The sequence below is a fragment of the Brienomyrus brachyistius genome, chromosome 12, assembly GCF_023856365.1.
Source record: "Brienomyrus brachyistius isolate T26 chromosome 12, BBRACH_0.4, whole genome shotgun sequence".
Taxonomy (NCBI): domain Eukaryota; kingdom Metazoa; phylum Chordata; class Actinopteri; order Osteoglossiformes; family Mormyridae; genus Brienomyrus; species Brienomyrus brachyistius.
In genome coordinates this window covers 20,398,009-20,407,495 of record NC_064544.1, presented here as the reverse complement: position 1 = coordinate 20,407,495, position 9,487 = coordinate 20,398,009, and the positions used below count along the sequence as shown (strand labels likewise).

General features: G+C 43.3%; 25 non-coding genes across 25 annotated transcripts; all 25 read right to left on the bottom strand.

The window, feature by feature from the left end:
- Positions 1-123: 123 nt before the first annotated feature.
- Positions 124-264, bottom strand: LOC125705465 (U4 spliceosomal RNA). Its single transcript, XR_007381577.1, has one exon. It is a non-coding gene; the product is annotated as a U4 spliceosomal RNA (small nuclear RNA).
- Positions 265-488: 224 nt separating this feature from the next.
- Positions 489-629, bottom strand: LOC125705464 (U4 spliceosomal RNA). The gene has a single exon (XR_007381576.1). It is a non-coding gene; the product is annotated as a U4 spliceosomal RNA (small nuclear RNA).
- A 224-nt stretch (positions 630-853) lies between these two features.
- Positions 854-994, bottom strand: LOC125705463 (U4 spliceosomal RNA). The gene has a single exon (XR_007381575.1). It is a non-coding gene; the product is annotated as a U4 spliceosomal RNA (small nuclear RNA).
- Positions 995-1,218: 224 nt separating this feature from the next.
- LOC125705507 (U4 spliceosomal RNA) lies at positions 1,219-1,359 on the bottom strand. Its single transcript, XR_007381621.1, has one exon. It is a non-coding gene; the product is annotated as a U4 spliceosomal RNA (small nuclear RNA).
- Positions 1,360-1,584: 225 nt separating this feature from the next.
- On the bottom strand, positions 1,585-1,725 carry LOC125705462 (U4 spliceosomal RNA). Its single transcript, XR_007381574.1, has one exon. It is a non-coding gene; the product is annotated as a U4 spliceosomal RNA (small nuclear RNA).
- Positions 1,726-2,086: 361 nt separating this feature from the next.
- On the bottom strand, positions 2,087-2,227 carry LOC125705445 (U4 spliceosomal RNA). The gene has a single exon (XR_007381557.1). It is a non-coding gene; the product is annotated as a U4 spliceosomal RNA (small nuclear RNA).
- Positions 2,228-2,451: 224 nt separating this feature from the next.
- LOC125705506 (U4 spliceosomal RNA) lies at positions 2,452-2,592 on the bottom strand. The gene has a single exon (XR_007381619.1). It is a non-coding gene; the product is annotated as a U4 spliceosomal RNA (small nuclear RNA).
- A 225-nt stretch (positions 2,593-2,817) lies between these two features.
- On the bottom strand, positions 2,818-2,958 carry LOC125705461 (U4 spliceosomal RNA). The gene has a single exon (XR_007381573.1). It is a non-coding gene; the product is annotated as a U4 spliceosomal RNA (small nuclear RNA).
- A 224-nt stretch (positions 2,959-3,182) lies between these two features.
- Positions 3,183-3,323, bottom strand: LOC125705520 (U4 spliceosomal RNA). Its single transcript, XR_007381634.1, has one exon. It is a non-coding gene; the product is annotated as a U4 spliceosomal RNA (small nuclear RNA).
- Positions 3,324-3,547: 224 nt separating this feature from the next.
- On the bottom strand, positions 3,548-3,688 carry LOC125705505 (U4 spliceosomal RNA). The gene has a single exon (XR_007381618.1). It is a non-coding gene; the product is annotated as a U4 spliceosomal RNA (small nuclear RNA).
- Positions 3,689-3,912: 224 nt separating this feature from the next.
- Positions 3,913-4,053, bottom strand: LOC125705495 (U4 spliceosomal RNA). The gene has a single exon (XR_007381607.1). It is a non-coding gene; the product is annotated as a U4 spliceosomal RNA (small nuclear RNA).
- Positions 4,054-4,414: 361 nt separating this feature from the next.
- LOC125705498 (U4 spliceosomal RNA) lies at positions 4,415-4,555 on the bottom strand. Its single transcript, XR_007381610.1, has one exon. It is a non-coding gene; the product is annotated as a U4 spliceosomal RNA (small nuclear RNA).
- A 224-nt stretch (positions 4,556-4,779) lies between these two features.
- Positions 4,780-4,920, bottom strand: LOC125705460 (U4 spliceosomal RNA). Its single transcript, XR_007381572.1, has one exon. It is a non-coding gene; the product is annotated as a U4 spliceosomal RNA (small nuclear RNA).
- A 224-nt stretch (positions 4,921-5,144) lies between these two features.
- LOC125705459 (U4 spliceosomal RNA) lies at positions 5,145-5,285 on the bottom strand. The gene has a single exon (XR_007381571.1). It is a non-coding gene; the product is annotated as a U4 spliceosomal RNA (small nuclear RNA).
- A 224-nt stretch (positions 5,286-5,509) lies between these two features.
- Positions 5,510-5,650, bottom strand: LOC125705458 (U4 spliceosomal RNA). Its single transcript, XR_007381570.1, has one exon. It is a non-coding gene; the product is annotated as a U4 spliceosomal RNA (small nuclear RNA).
- A 224-nt stretch (positions 5,651-5,874) lies between these two features.
- LOC125705457 (U4 spliceosomal RNA) lies at positions 5,875-6,015 on the bottom strand. The gene has a single exon (XR_007381569.1). It is a non-coding gene; the product is annotated as a U4 spliceosomal RNA (small nuclear RNA).
- A 224-nt stretch (positions 6,016-6,239) lies between these two features.
- LOC125705455 (U4 spliceosomal RNA) lies at positions 6,240-6,380 on the bottom strand. Its single transcript, XR_007381567.1, has one exon. It is a non-coding gene; the product is annotated as a U4 spliceosomal RNA (small nuclear RNA).
- A 224-nt stretch (positions 6,381-6,604) lies between these two features.
- On the bottom strand, positions 6,605-6,745 carry LOC125705454 (U4 spliceosomal RNA). Its single transcript, XR_007381566.1, has one exon. It is a non-coding gene; the product is annotated as a U4 spliceosomal RNA (small nuclear RNA).
- A 224-nt stretch (positions 6,746-6,969) lies between these two features.
- LOC125705453 (U4 spliceosomal RNA) lies at positions 6,970-7,110 on the bottom strand. The gene has a single exon (XR_007381565.1). It is a non-coding gene; the product is annotated as a U4 spliceosomal RNA (small nuclear RNA).
- Positions 7,111-7,334: 224 nt separating this feature from the next.
- On the bottom strand, positions 7,335-7,475 carry LOC125705452 (U4 spliceosomal RNA). The gene has a single exon (XR_007381564.1). It is a non-coding gene; the product is annotated as a U4 spliceosomal RNA (small nuclear RNA).
- A 361-nt stretch (positions 7,476-7,836) lies between these two features.
- On the bottom strand, positions 7,837-7,977 carry LOC125705451 (U4 spliceosomal RNA). The gene has a single exon (XR_007381563.1). It is a non-coding gene; the product is annotated as a U4 spliceosomal RNA (small nuclear RNA).
- A 224-nt stretch (positions 7,978-8,201) lies between these two features.
- On the bottom strand, positions 8,202-8,342 carry LOC125705524 (U4 spliceosomal RNA). The gene has a single exon (XR_007381638.1). It is a non-coding gene; the product is annotated as a U4 spliceosomal RNA (small nuclear RNA).
- Positions 8,343-8,566: 224 nt separating this feature from the next.
- On the bottom strand, positions 8,567-8,707 carry LOC125705477 (U4 spliceosomal RNA). Its single transcript, XR_007381589.1, has one exon. It is a non-coding gene; the product is annotated as a U4 spliceosomal RNA (small nuclear RNA).
- Positions 8,708-8,931: 224 nt separating this feature from the next.
- Positions 8,932-9,072, bottom strand: LOC125705450 (U4 spliceosomal RNA). The gene has a single exon (XR_007381562.1). It is a non-coding gene; the product is annotated as a U4 spliceosomal RNA (small nuclear RNA).
- A 224-nt stretch (positions 9,073-9,296) lies between these two features.
- Positions 9,297-9,437, bottom strand: LOC125705449 (U4 spliceosomal RNA). Its single transcript, XR_007381561.1, has one exon. It is a non-coding gene; the product is annotated as a U4 spliceosomal RNA (small nuclear RNA).
- Positions 9,438-9,487: the final 50 nt, after the last annotated feature.

The following is a 9,487-nucleotide window of genomic DNA, read 5'->3' as shown; positions in this document are numbered from 1 at the left end:
CAAGGGAAAAGCTCACTTTCCCGGTCTTTATAAAAATACAAGCATCAATTGGTGTTTTCCCACCACATAATAAGATGGGTTGAAAAGCAATAACAATCTGTTGTTTAAACGCTAATTAATGGGTCTCTGGAAAGACCATCAAAAATTGCCAAAGCCAACTATATTTCAAGTTGTCGCGGCGGGGTATTGGGTTAAGTTTTCAACCAGCAATAATCGCGCCTCGGTTAAACCTCATGGGCTACGATCTTGCCACTGCGCAAAGATACCATCAGCTGACCAAAGACTGCGTGCCGACTGGCGCAGATCGTTTATTCGATGACGGTGTGCCACATTTAACTGTGGAATGAGGCAGATACAAGAACAACCAAGGGAAAAGCTCACTTTCCCGGTCTTTATAAAAATACAAGCATCAATTGGTGTTTTCCCACCACATAATAAGATGGGTTGAAAAGCAATAACAATCTGTTGTTTAAACGCTAATTAATGGGTCTCTGGAAAGACCATCAAAAATTGCCAAAGCCAACTATATTTCAAGTTGTCGCGGCGGGGTATTGGGTTAAGTTTTCAACCAGCAATAATCGCGCCTCGGTTAAACCTCATGGGCTACGATCTTGCCACTGCGCAAAGATACCATCAGCTGACCAAAGACTGCGTGCCGACTGGCGCAGATCGTTTATTCGATGACGGTGTGCCACATTTAACTGTGGAATGAGGCAGATACAAGAACAACCAAGGGAAAAGCTCACTTTCCCGGTCTATATTAAAATACAAGCATCAATTGGTGTTTTCCCACCACATAATAAGATGGGTTGAAAAGCAATAACAATCTGTTGTTTAAACGCTAATTAATGGGTCTCTGGAAAGACCATCAAAAATTGCCAAAGCCAACTATATTTCAAGTTGTCGCGGCGGGGTATTGGGTTAAGTTTTCAACCAGCAATAATCGCGCCTCGGTTAAACCTCATGGGCTACGATCTTGCCACTGCGCAAAGATACCATCAGCTGACCAAAGACTGCGTGCCGACTGGCGCAGATCGTTTATTCGATGACGGTGTGCCACATTTAACTGTGGAATGAGGCAGATACAAGAACAACCAAGGCAAAAGCTCACTTTCCCGGTCTTTATAAAAATACAAGCATCAATTGGTGTTTTCCCACCACATAATAAGATGGGTTGAAAAGCAATAACAATCTGTTGTTTAAACGCTAATTAATGGGTCTCTGGAAAAACCATCAAAAATTGCCAAAGCCAACTATATTTCAAGTTGTCGCTGCGGGGTATTGGGTTAAGTTTTCAACCAGCAATAATCGCGCCTCGGTTAAACCTCATGGGCTACGATCTTGCCACTGCGCAAAGATACCATCAGCTGACCAAAGACTGCGTGCCGACTGGCGCAGATCGTTTATTCGATGACGGTGTGTCACATTTAACTGCGGAATTAGACAGGTACAAGAATAACCAGGGGAAAAGCTCTCTTTCGCGGTCTTTACAGAAATACAAGCGTCAATTGGTGTTTTCCCACCACATAATAAGATAAGACGGAAAAGCAATAACAATCTGTTGTTTAAACGCTAATTAATGGGTCTCTGGAAAGACCATCAAAAATTGCCAAAGCCAACTATATTTCAAGTTGTCGCGGCGGGGTATTGGGTTAAGTTTTCAACCAGCAATAATCGCGCCTCGGTTAAACCTCATGGGCTACGATCTTGCCACTGCGCAAAGATACCATCAGCTGACCAAAGACTGCTTGCCGACTGGCGCAGATCGTTTATTCGATGATGGTGTGCCACATTTAACTGCGGAATTAGACAGATACAAGAACAACCAGGAGAAAAGCTCACTTTCCCGGTCTTTATAGAAATACAAGCGTCAATTGGTGCTTTCCCACCACATAATAAGATGGATTGAAAAGCAATAACAATCTGTTGTTTAACTGTGGAATGAGGCAGATACAAGAACAACCAAGGGAAAAGCTCACTTTCCCGGTCTTTATAAAAATACAAGCATCAATTGGTGTTTTCCCACCACATAATAAGATGGGTTGAAAAGCAATAACAATCTGTTGTTTAAACGCTAATTAATGGGTCTCTGGAAAGATCATCAAAAATTGCCAAAGCCAACTATATTTTAAGTTGTCGCGGCGGGGTATTGGGTTAAGTTTTCAACCAGCAATAATCGCGCCTCGGTTAAACCTCATGGGCTACGATCTTGCCACTGCGCAAAGATACCATCAGCTGACCAAAGACTGCGTGCCGACTGGCGCAGATCGTTTATTCGATGACGGTGTGCCACATTTAACTGTGGAATGAGGCAGATACAAGAACAACCAAGGGAAAAGCTCACTTTCCCGGTCTTTATAAAAATACAAGCATCAATTGGTGTTTTCCCACCACATAATAAGATGGGTTGAAAAGCAATAACAATCTGTTGTTTAAACGCTAATTAATGGGTCTCTGGAAAAACCATCAAAAATTGCCAAAGCCAACTATATTTCAAGTTGTCGCTGCGGGGTATTGGGTTAAGTTTTCAACCAGCAATAATCGCGCCTCGGTTAAACCTCATGGGCTACGATCTTGCCACTGCGCAAAGATACCATCAGCTGACCAAAGACTGCGTGCCGACTGGCGCAGATCGTTTATTCGATGACGGTGTGTCACATTTAACTGCGGAATTAGACAGGTACAAGAATAACCAGGGGAAAAGCTCTCTTTCGCGGTCTTTACAGAAATACAAGCGTCAATTGGTGTTTTCCCACCACATAATAAGATAAGACGGAAAAGCAATAACAATCTGTTGTTTAAACGCTAATGAATGGGTCTCTGGAAAGACCATCAAAAATTGCCAAAGCCAACTATATTTCAAGTTGTCGCGGCGGGGTATTGGGTTAAGTTTTCAACCAGCAATAATCGCGCCTCGGTTAAACCTCATGGGCTACGATCTTGCCACTGCGCAAAGATACCATCAGCTGACCAAAGACTGCGTGCCGACTGGCGCAGATCGTTTATTCGATGACGGTGTGCCACATTTAACTGTGGAATGAGGCAGATACAAGAACAACCATGGGAAAAGCTCACTTTCCCGGTCTTTATAAAAATACAAGCATCAATTGGTGTTTTCCCACCACATAATAAGATGGGTTGAAAAGCAATAACAATCTGTTGTTTAAACGCTAATTAATGGGTCTCTGGAATAACCATCAAAAATTGCCAAAGCCAACTATATTTCAAGTTGTCGCGGCAGGGTATTGGGTTAAGTTTTCAACCAGCAATAATCGCGCCTCGGTTAAACCTCATGGGCTACGATCTTGCCACTGCGCAAAGATACCATCAGCTGACCAAAGACTGCGTGCCGACTGGCGCAGATCGTTTATTCGATGACGGTGTGCCACATTTAACTGTGGAATGAGGCAGATACAAGAACAACCAAGGGAAAAGCTCACTTTCCCGATCTTTATAGAAATACAAGCGTCAATTGGTGTTCTCCCACCACATAATAAGATGGGTTGAAAAGCAATAACAATCTGTTGTTTAAACGCTAATTAATGGGTCTCTGGAAAAACCATCAAAAATTGCCAAAGCCAACTATATTTCAAGTTGTCGCTGCGGGGTATTGGGTTAAGTTTTCAACCAGCAATAATCGCGCCTCGGTTAAACCTCATGGGCTACGATCTTGCCACTGCGCAAAGATACCATCAGCTGACCAAAGACTGCGTGCCGACTGGCGCAGATCGTTTATTCGATGACGGTGTGCCACATTTAACTGTGGAATGAGGCAGATACAAGAACAACCAAGGGAAAAGCTCACTTTCCCGGTCTTTATAAAAATACAAGCGTCAATTGGTGTTTTCCCACCACATAATAAGATGGGTTGAAAAGCAATAACAATCTGTTGTTTAAACGGTAATGAATGGGTCTCTGGAAAGACCATCAAAAATTGCCAAAGCCAACTATATTTCAAGTTGTCGCGGCGGGGTATTGGGTTAAGTTTTCAACCAGCAATAATCGCGACTCGGTTAAACCTCATGGGCTACGATCTTGCCACTGCGCAAAGATACCATCAGCTGACCAAAGACTGCTTGCCGACTGGCGCAGATCGTTTATTCGATGATGGTGTGCCACATTTAACTGCGGAATTAGACAGATACAAGAACAACCAGGAGAAAAGCTCACTTTCCCGGTCTTTATAGAAATACAAGCGTCAATTGGTGCTTTCCCACCACATAATAAGATGGATTGAAAAGCAATAACAATCTGTTGTTTAACTGTGGAATGAGGCAGATACAAGAACAACCAAGGGAAAAGCTCACTTTCCCAGTCTTTATAGAAATACAAGCATCAATTGGTGTTTTCCCAACACATAATAAGATGGGTTGAAAAGCAATAACAATCTGTTGTTTAAACGCTAATTAATAGGTCTCTGGCAAGACCATCAAAAATTGCCAAAGCCAACTATATTTCAAGTTGTCGCGGCGGGGTATTGGGTTAAGTTTTCAACCAGCAATAGTCGCGCCTCGGTTAAACCTCATGGGCTACGATCTTGCCACTGCGCAAAGATACCATCAGCTGACCAAAGACTGCGTGCCGACTGGCGCAGATCGTTTATTCGATGATGGTGTGCCACATTTAACTGCAGAATGAGGCAGATACAAGAACAACCAAGGGAAAAGCTCACTTTCCCGGTCTTTATAAAAATACAAGCATCAATTTGTGTTTTCCCACCACATAATAAGATGGGTTGAAAAGCAATAACAATCTGTTGTTTAAACGCTAATTAATGGGTCTCTGGAAAGACCATCAAAAATTGCCAAAGCCAACTATATTTCAAGTTGTCGCGGCGGGGTATTGGGTTAAGTTTTCAACCAGCAATAATCGCGCCTCGGTTAAACCTCATGGGCTACGATCTTGCCACTGCGCAAAGATACCATCAGCTGACCAAAGACTGCGTGCCGACTGGCGCAGATCGTTTATTCGATGACGGTGTGCCACATTTAGCTGTGGAATGAGGCAGATACAAGAACAACCAAGGGAAAAGCTCACTTTCCCGGTCTTTATAGAAATACAAGCGTTAATTGGTGTTTTCCCACCACATAATAAGATGGGTTGAAAAGCAATAACAATCTGTTGTTTAAACGCTAATTAATGGGTCTCTGGAAAGACCATCAAAAATTGCCAAAGCCAACTATATTTCAAGTTGTCGCGGCGGGGTATTGGGTTAAGTTTTCAACCAGCAATAATCGCGCCTCGGTTAAACCTCATGGGCTACGATCTTGCCACTGCGCAAAGATACCATCAGCTGACCAAAGACTGCGTGCCGACTGGCGCAGATCGTTTATTCGATGATGGTGTGCCACATTTAGCTGTGGAATGAGGCAGATACAAGAACAACCAAGGGAAAAGCTCACTTTCCCGGTCTTTATAGAAATACAAGCGTCAATTGGTGTTTTCCCACCACATAATAAGATGGGTTGAAAAGCAATAACAATCTGTTGTTTAAACGCTAATTAATGGGTCTCTGGAAAGACCATCAAAAATTGCCAAAGCCAACTATATTTCAAGTTGTCGCGGCGGGGTATTGGGTTAAGTTTTCAACCAGCAATAATCGCGCCTCGGTTAAACCTCATGGGCTACGATCTTGCCACTGCGCAAAGATACCATCAGCTGACCAAAGACTGCGTGCCCACTGGCGCAGATCGTTTATTCGATGACGGTGTGCCACATTTAACTGTGGAATGAGGCAGATACATGAACAACCAAGGGAAAAGCTCACTTTCGCGGTCATTATAGAAATACAAGCATCAATTGGTGTTTTCCCACCACATAATAAGATGGGTTGAAAAGCAATAACAATCTGTTGTTTAAACGCTAATTAATGGGTCTCTGGAAAGACCATCAAAAATTGCCAAAGCCAACTATATTTCAAGTTGTCGCGGCGGGGTATTGGGTTAAGTTTTCAACCAGCAATAATCGCGCCTCGGTTAAACCTCATGGGCTACGATCTTGCCACTGCGCAAAGATACCATCAGCTGACCAAAGACTGCGTGCCGACTGGCGCAGATCGTTTATTCGATGATGGTGTGCCACATTTAGCTGTGGAATGAGGCAGATACAAGAACAACCAAGGGAAAAGCTCACTTTCCCGGTCTTTATAGAAATACAAGCGTCAATTGGTGTTTTCCCACCACATAATAAGATGGGTTGAAAAGCAATAACAATCTGTTGTTTAAACGCTAATTAATGGGTCTCTGGAAAGACCATCAAAAATTGCCAAAGCCAACTATATTTCAAGTTGTCGCGGCGGGGTATTGGGTTAAGTTTTCAACCAGCAATAATCGCGCCTCGGTTAAACCTCATGGGCTACGATCTTGCCACTGCGCAAAGATACCATCAGCTGACCAAAGACTGCGTGCCCACTGGCGCAGATCGTTTATTCGATGACGGTGTGCCACATTTAACTGTGGAATGAGGCAGATACATGAACAACCAAGGGAAAAGCTCACTTTCGCGGTCATTATAGAAATACAAGCATCAATTGGTGTTTTCCCACCACATAATAAGATGGGTTGAAAAGCAATAACAATCTGTTGTTTAAACGCTAATTAATGGGTCTCTGGAAAGACCATCAAAAATTGCCAAAGCCAACTATATTTCAAGTTGTCGCGGCGGGGTATTGGGTTAAGTTTTCAACCAGCAATAATCGCGCCTCGGTTAAACCTCATGGGCTACGATCTTGCCACTGCGCAAAGATACCATCAGCTGACCAAAGACTGCGTGCCGGCTGGCGCAGATCGTTTATTCGATGACGGTGTGTCACATTTAACTGCGGAATTAGACAGATACAAGAACAACCAGGAGAAAAGCTCACTTTCCCGGTCTTTATAGAAATACAAGCGTCAATTGGTGCTTTCCCACCACATAATAAGATGGATTGAAAAGCAATAACAATCTGTTGTTTAAACGCTAATTAATGGGTCTCTGGAAAGACCATCAAAAATTGCCAAAGCCAACTATATTTCAAGTTGTCGCGGCGGGGTATTGGGTTAAGTTTTCAACCAGCAATAATCGCGCCTCGGTTAAACCTCATGGGCTACGATCTTGCCACTGCGCAAAGATACCATCAGCTGACCAAAGACTGCGTGCCCACTGGCGCAGATCGTTTATTCGATGACGGTGTGCCACATTTAACTGTGGAATGAGGCAGATACATGAACAACCAAGGGAAAAGCTCACTTTCGCGGTCATTATAGAAATACAAGCATCAATTGGTGTTTTCCCACCACATAATAAGATGGGTTGAAAAGCAATAACAATCTGTTGTTTAAACGCTAATTAATGGGTCTCTGGAAAGACCATCAAAAATTGCCAAAGCCAACTATATTTCAAGTTGTCGCGGCGGGGTATTGGGTTAAGTTTTCAACCAGCAATAATCGCGCCTCGGTTAAACCTCATGGGCTACGATCTTGCCACTGCGCAAAGATACCATCAGCTGACCAAAGACTGCTTGCCGACTGGCGCAGATCGTTTATTCGATGATGGTGTGCCACATTTAACTGCGGAATTAGACAGATACAAGAACAACCAGGAGAAAAGCTCACTTTCCCGGTCTTTATAGAAATACAAGCGTCAATTGGTGCTTTCCCACCACATAATAAGATGGATTGAAAAGCAATAACAATCTGTTGTTTAACTGTGGAATGAGGCAGATACAAGAACAACCAAGGGAAAAGCTCACTTTCCCGGTCTTTATAAAAATACAAGCATCAATTGGTGTTTTCCCACCACATAATAAGATGGGTTGACAAGCAATAACAATCTGTTGTTTAAACGCTAATTAATGGGTCTCTGGAAAGACCATCAAAAATTGCCAAAGCCAACTATATTTCAAGTTGTCGCGGCGGGGTATTGGGTTAAGTTTTCAACCAGCAATAATCGCGCCTCGGTTAAACCTCATGGGCTACGATCTTGCCACTGCGCAAAGATACCATCAGCTGACCAAAGACTGCGTGCCGACTGGCGCAGATCGTTTATTCGATGACGGTGTGCCACATTTAACTGTGGAATGAGGCAGATACAAGAACAACCAAGGGAAAAGCTCACTTTCCCGGTCTTTATAAAAATACAAGCGTCAATTGGTGTTTTCCCACCACATAATAAGATGGGTTGAAAAGCAATAACAATCTGTTGTTTAAACGCTAATTAATGGGTCTCTGGAAAAACCATCAAAAATTGCCAAAGCCAACTATATTTCAAGTTGTCGCTGCGGGGTATTGGGTTAAGTTTTCAACTAGCAATAATTGCGCCTCGGTTAAACCTCATGGGCTACGATCTTGCCACTGCGCAAAGATACCATCAGCTGACCAAAGACTGCGTGCCGACTGGCGCAGATCGTTTATTCGATGATGGTGTGCCACATTTAACTGCGGAATGAGGCAGATACAAGAACAACCAAGGGAAAAGCTCACTTTCCCGGTCTTTATAAAAATACAAGCATCAATTTGTGTTTTCCCACCACATAATAAGATGGGTTGAAAAGCAATAACGATCTGTTGTTTAAACGCTAATTAATGGGTCTCTGGAAAGACCATCAAAAATTGCCAAAGCCAACTATATTTCAAGTTGTCGCGGCGGGGCATTGGGTTAAGTTTTCAACCAGCAATAATCGCGCCTCGGTTAAACCTCATGGGCTACGATCTTGCCACTGCGCAAAGATACCATCAGCTGACCAAAGACTGCTTGCCGACTGGCGCAGATCGTTTATTCGATGACGGTGTGTCACATTTAACTGCGGAATTAGACAGATACAAGAACAACCAGGAGAAAAGCTCACTTTCCCGGTCTTTATAGAAATACAAGCGTCAATTGGTGCTTTCCCACCACATAATAAGATGGATTGAAAAGCAATAACAATCTGTTGTTTAAACGCTAATTAATGGGTCTCTGGAAAGACCATCAAAAATTGCCAAAGCCAACTATATTTCAAGTTGTCGCGGCGGGGTATTGGGTTAAGTTTTCAACCAGCAATAATCGCGCCTCGGTTAAACCTCATGGGCTACGATCTTGCCACTGCGCAAAGATACCATCAGCTGACCAAAGACTGCGTGCCGACTGGCGCAGATCGTTTATTCGATGATGGTGTGCCACATTTAGCTGTGGAATGAGGCAGATACAAGAACAACCAAGGGAAAAGCTCACTTTCCCGGTCTTTATAGAAATACAAGCGTCAATTGGTGTTTTCGCACCACATAATAAGATGGGTTGAAAAGCAATAACAATCTGTTGTTTAAACGCTAATTAATGGGTCTCTGGAAAGACCATCAAAAATTGCCAAAGCCAACTATATTTCAAGTTGTCGCGGCGGGGTATTGGGTTAAGTTTTCAACCAGCAATAATCGCGCCTCGGTTAAACCTCATGGGCTACGATCTTGCCACTGCGCAAAGATACCATCAGCTGACCAAAGACTGCGTGCCCACTGGCGCAGATCGTTTATTC